A 6,576-nucleotide genomic window follows, 5' to 3' on the forward strand; every position below is an offset into this window, starting at 1 on the left:
TGCCTCTTCCCTCCTCCCTCTGGAAAGCTGCTGCTCCTGCAGCAGGTCCAGTTCCTGGCAGAAGTTCAACACTGCACCAGCTTGGAAGGGAGAGGAGAAGGGAGGGGGAGAGGGAGGGGGAGAGTCCCGCAGAAAGGAGGAGCTACCACGGCTCCCTTTGGCCGGGAGCCGAACTGCTGCAAGCAAGGAAAGGCTTGGCAAGAGCCACATTCCCCTTTTCCATGCAGCAATGCCTGCTGTGCCCCGGCTTCCAGAGGGTTAAGAGGCTGCCAGCAGCCTCAGCACCTGCAGACCTCACCCCAAGAGCTGGTGTTTGACCTTCAAACTCCACAAAACTCCCACCAAGACCTGGTGCTTGTGCTTCAAACTCCACAAAACTCCCCCAGAGCTGGTGTTTGAGCTTCAAACTCCACAAAACTCCCCCCAAGACCTGGTGCTCATACTTTAAACTCCACAAAACTCCCACCCAGAGCTGGAGTTTGTGCTTCAAGTTCCACAAAACTCCCCCTCAGAGCTGGTGTTTGTGCTTTAAACTCCACAAAACTCCCCCTCCCGAGCTGGTGCTCATGCTTTAAACTCCACAAAACTGCCCCCAAGTCACCCAAAATGCAGCAAGGATTGGGATATCCATGGGAGCCCCAAAATGATGCAGCAAGGATTGGGATATCCGTGGGAGCAGAACAATTTTGTCCCAGAGAAGGTGGTTGGTTTATTTTTTCCCCCCCAAGTTTTCTGAGAGGAGGGGCCAAGTAAAATTTGGTGAGGGGAGGGAAGAGAAAAAAAGCCCATTTACTTCCCAAATCAGCAAAACTCGAGAGGAAGGTGTTCAATAAGGAAGAGAGGAAGGTGTTCAATAAGGAAGAGAGGAAGGTGTTCAATAAGGAAGAGAGGAAGGTGTTCAATAAGGAATGGACAGAAAGGTGGGATGGGAAGAGGTGGAAAACCAAGGCAAGAGTGGGCTTGGTCCCAGCCCCGGGTCTCTCCCCCCTGGTTCCTCACAGCCTTTGCCAAGCTCTGACACACAAGGCAGAGGTTGTGGACACCAAAGTGCTTCTCCCCAGCACGTCCAGCTCGCAGGAACTGGGCCCAGTTCTGCAGTGGGAGCGGGAAGAGCCCAAATTCCCACTCTGCTGGGCAGGAAGGGGTCAGGTCCTGCCCTGCCCTCCCACCCTGAGCAGCTCTGGTGGGACAGACCCAACACACCCAGCTGCTGGTCCCCTCCGTGTGTCCCTGCTGGAGCAGAGCAGCCTCGGGGGTGTGGGGTTGGAAATTTGTCCCATTTCCCCCCTTTTTTACCGTTATTAAATCAGGGATGTGAGATCCGGGGGAGTTGTGCAGGAGAGGAGGGATCAGCTGCTCCCGGCGAGTGGGAGGTGAACGGGGCAGGGTGGGAGTTCAGAGCATCCCTGCGGCTCCCAGGGAGTGCAGGGGGGAGCCGGGAATGTCTCAGCTGGGAATGTCTCAGCTGGGAATGTCTCAGCTGGGAATGTCTCCAGCTTCCCAGGAAAGGCTCCGGGAAAGTCGTGGCCCTGGAGGAATTCGCAGCTCTTCGCCGGGAGATTTTGGGGCAGAGGGAGAGCAGCTCTCCGCGGGACGGGGGCTGAGGGTCTCTCCTGCGGGAATCGCTTATTTCCACATGGAAAAGGAGGGGGAAAAAAGGGCGGTGGCTGCCGCCGTGTCCCCTCTTTGCCGCAGGATGATGCTGAGTCACTCCTGCAGCGCCTGTGAACTCCTCCCTGTGAACTTCCCAGGCTCTCCCGCAGTGCAACTCTCGGAGACAGCTCATTCTTCTGCTTCTCTTTCCCCCTCTCCCTCTCTCATTTTTCTCCCCCCCCCCCCTTTCTGGCTCCCAATCAAAAGGAAAAAGCGTGGCTTTAAAATAAAAATGTATCTCTGCAGCTGCCATGAGGTGATGCTGAATCTATTCCTCCTTTGGTAATGGATCTCCTCGTTCCTCCAGAGAGCAGCAATAATGTTTGATGAATCCAGAGGATGCTGCAGCAATTTTGCTCTTTAAAAGGGCCCTCCAGGGCCCTGAATCAGCAGTGATTATCCATCGGGCTGACATTTCTTGGAAGAAGGGCCGGGCCAGGGGAAACGTGGGGGTTTTTTTTGGTGTGTGTTGCTGGAATAGGCAGCAATAAAACCCCTCTGTGCTGCTGCTTTCCACTGCCTGCTGTTCAAGCCATTCCTTTAACCTCTTTTTCCCTCTGGGATTGCTGCAGGAGAGCTCAGGAAAACTCTCCAAAATTGTCCAGTGTGAAGATTTGGGGGGAATGCTCAGCAGGAAAATGGGAAGGGGAAAGAAGCACCCTCTACAGATCTCAAGATGCAACAAAAATACCACTCAGCTTCAAAGGAAATTTGGATTGTCCTGGCTAAATATTTAATGTCTAATGTAATGTCTAATAATGGATAGTAATAATAATAATAATAAATAATGATGTCTAATATATAGTCATCATTTAAGGGGTCCTGACAATGGTTTCTAAAGATGTTCCTCTTGCTTTTTTGCCCATTATAAAGACCGTGGTGACCTCATGGCTTCTCAGGAGCTGCCCCAAAATTAGGCCACTGCAAAGTGAGGCCAAACTGAGGCGTTTTTGTCAGTGCTTTGTGTTGATACATTTGATTATTGATCCCACCCAAGAATCTGAGCAGTGTCTTCCCAAATGGAAAACACAAACTGTGTCTTCCCTGCAGTCTGTCAACATTTGGAAAGATCATGTGCAGAATAAAAGCTCTTTATTACACCAGATATGCAACCCCAGCCTGTTAGAGGAGGAATTGACACCACAAGGCACAAAATTGGCTTGGATAATTGGAATTCAGGTCTGCCATCTGAGCCCTGGCTGCAGCCACTGACACAGACTGAGGTCTGGGCTGTGGGTTGGAATTCTCTCCCCTGTTCAGACTGAACTGGGCTGGGGAACTGCAGGTGGGTCCCACCCAAAGCCCTGAACGTGCCCAGAGCACTTGTGTGGTGAGCAGGAGGTGGAGCAGCCCCTGTTCATTCCAGCCTCTCTCAGTCCAGCCTTAAAAAAAAGCTTTATATTCCCTTGAGGTGTGAGGAATCTCTGTGTTCTGCAGAACAGGGGATCTGTGTGAGTAGCTGGGGGGATATATGTACCTTTATCATCCCAACCTCCACACTCTATGGGATCAAACATGGGACAAAAATATGGAAATGGTAACTTTCCATCACACGAATCTGTGATTTCAATCATAAAAAAGATTGCTTTGCTTTCCTCAAATCATAAATCCATTATTCTGGCCAGGAAGGGAAGCAGATGCTAAATTTACCTGAGGTCTGGCTCAGTCCCACCCTGGCTCTTCGTCAGGCTGATAGTGCTCAGCTGAACACCCTCAGATGTTTAACCCACTGACCTAAGGGACTTTTAACCTATGGCTGGATTTGTCCTGGGTTCCTTTCCCCTGGGAAATGTTCATCACCCACCTCTGCAACCCCCTCAGCACTCAGGGGCTGCTCAAAAATGATTCCCTGCACGGGTTTGGATCCAGCCCATGGAACTGGATCCATCCTGGGTGTGAGATAAAGCAGAGGAGGAATTGAGAAGTGCTGGGTTATCCATGGGGGGGTTATCCACGGGCAGCAGGAGGCACGTGGGGATTGATGGATCACTGATTGAATCACAGAATCCCAGAATCAGCTGGGTTGGAAGGGACCTCTGAGATCATCCAGTCCAACCCTTGATCCAACCCCGCCGTGGTTCCCAGCCCATGGCACTGATGCCACATCCAGTCTCTGCTTAAAAACCTCCAGGGATGGAGAATCCCCCCCTTCCCTGGGCAGCCCATTCCAATGGCTGAGCACCCTCTCTGCAAAGAAATTCTTCCTAATCTCCAACCTAACCCTCCCCTGGCACAGCTGCAGACCCAGCCCTCTTGTCTTGCTGATGGTTGCCTGGGAAAAGAGACCAACCCCCCCCGGCTCCCCCCTCCTGTCAGGGAGTTGCAGAGAGTGAGGAGGTCTCCCCTGAGCCTCCTCTTCTCCAGGCTGAGCCCCCCCAGCTCCCTCAGCCTCTCCTCCCAGCACTTGTGCTCCAGTCCCTTCCCCAGCCTTGCTGCCCTTCTCTGGCCCTGCTCCAGCCCCTCCATGTCCTTCCTGAGCTGAGGGCCCAGAGCTGGACACAGCACTCCTGGGGACAGAGAGAAGCGTGGACTGATGTGCAGAATTGGGGTCTGGCCATCAGCAGGTAAAGAACCTTCACTTACCAACACCCAAGGGCAACTGGGTGTGGTGGATGTGACCCTGCCTGTCATCCCCTGTTGACTTTGGAACATCTCAAATCACAGCTCTGGGGTTTCAGAGTGTCAGTGTTGGTGGTTCCAGGGGATGAACTCGGTCCCCAGGTTGGTGTCACTGCACATTCACTTTATCAGGCACTCCCTGAACGAGCAGTTTTGAGTAGTGAGATGAAATCTTCCCCTGTTCTCCTCAGAAAATCCAGGCAGGAATAGTTTTAGGACCAGCAGCAGTGATGGCTGGGAGTGATTTTCTGAACGTGGTTGTGACAGAGCAGGAACTTGAATTTAGCTCCATTTTACCCCAAAAATACCCCGTTCTTGGGGTACAGGACTAATGACTCCAGTCAAAAACGAGAGAGGACTCCTGGGTGCACAGCTACATCCTCACAGAGGCAAGGGAAGTTCACTTCAGTGCTTTTTAGACATGGCTTTGCATTTCAGTGGCTTTTTATATTGTTTTACATTTGAATGCTTTATATATTGTTTTACATTTCAATGTTTTATATATTGTTTTGCATTTCAATTTTTTCAGATGTGGTTTTACGTTTCCCAGTTTTCAGACACGGATTTACATTTCAAATCTTTTTAGATATGGTTTTAAATGTCAGTGTTTTTAGATACGGTTTTGCATTTCAATGTTTTTAGATCTGCTTTTACACATCAGTGTTTTTAGACATGGTTTTCTACTGAAAGGCAGGTGTTGTTTTGCCCATTGCCCCAAATTCTGCACATTTTTGCTTATGCCCCTTCCTGAACCAACCCCCACCATTAAATAGGTTGCTGAAGAGCCTGTAGGTTCTATTCCTTGTGCAGCTGCTGCAGCCTTTTTAATTCCATTTATTAAAGGATATAGAGCTCAGCCCTATTAAATTATCTGCCCATGAGGAATGGGGGGCAGGAGGGACCATCAGCCACGTGCTGAGCTCAGCCCTGTCCAGGAGATGAGTGATGAACACTCACAGATTCCCATCTGTGGTGACCTCAGATGGAAGAGAATTAAGGGGTCACCTCATCCATTGCTGCTGGAGATCCAGGGCTGGGCTTTGGGAGGGGGCAGCTGCAGAGCTGTGTGATGGATGGGCCTGGTTCCAGCAGGGACAATGGCTGAGGAGAAGGATCCTGCTGGGAATTTACTCCAGATTTAATGAGCCTCTGCATCCAGCAGGAATTTTGCCATCGATTGGCAAATATCAGGGAATACCAGGGAATATTCCCAATAACTGGGGCACAGTTTTCCTGCTGGTCCTCAGAGGTGCAAAGGCACAGGAGCAGCACCTGCACGGGCTCCTGGCACTCAGAGAGTAAAACACAACCTGAGGCTCCTCTAAATCCCAGAATCCCGGGATATTCTGAGTTGGAAGGGACCCACAAGGATCATCAGGTACCTGGGTGGCTCATGGGGGGGCTGAACCCACACCCTGGGTGTTGTCAGCACCAACTGAGCTCCTCTAAGTAATCCTCACCTTCCAAAAGATGGGAATAAAATCCACATTTGACGCAGATTTTTTTCAGATGATTCAGATTTTTTTTACCAGCAGAGCCACATTTGATGAGACTCTTTCCTTCAAGAGCTTTTCACTGGAGTGTTCAGTCCTGTCCAGGCTACTTTTGTCCCGACCACCTGATCCTGCTTGGCTTTCCAGGGCTATTCAGTGCCTCCCATTACAATTTCCTGGCTTAGGACTAGACTCTGGTGTTCCTCCACGGGAGAAATAATATATAAAACCAAGAAGGAAGCTTGTCTTGATCATAATTGCTTGCAGTCAGTAATTTGGAGTTGTATTTCAGGTTCCATTTCAGTGTAACCAGTCACCAAGGCCAATCAGATCAGCACAGAAGTTGTCTTGGCTATTGGATTATTGCTGCTCTTTCCTCCATCGATGTTTTTGCCCCTGTTCATTGATTAAATGTGCTGCTCCAGGCACAAATAAATCCCTGGAATCAGCTGATCAATGGGCTGGGCTGGAAGCCTGCAGATCACATTACAAGGGCAGCTGCTCCTGTGGGCTCAGCAGATGTGGCTGCAAGCTGGGCTTTGGCATGAAAATGGGATTTAAAAATACCCCAGTGTCCCCCTGCAGCCCACCCCTGTCCTGCTCACTCAGTCCTTTGCCAGAAGGCATTTGTTCAAACCCCTTTTTTAGGTGAAATCAGAAATTTGCTTCAGCTTTTCTGACTCTTCTGGTTTTTTTGCACAAGGCAAGAGTTTCCCATCAGCCAAGCTGCTTCACTGCTCAATGCCAGTGGACACAGGGACTAAACATCCCCTGGGAAAGCAATTAAATCCCATTATTTGGCCTGATTCCC

Source organism: Pipra filicauda, unplaced genomic scaffold (assembly GCF_003945595.2).
Source record: "Pipra filicauda isolate LSUMZ 115617 unplaced genomic scaffold, ASM394559v2 scaffold498_size1627759_pilon, whole genome shotgun sequence".
In the NCBI taxonomy this organism is placed as follows: domain Eukaryota; kingdom Metazoa; phylum Chordata; class Aves; order Passeriformes; family Pipridae; genus Pipra; species Pipra filicauda.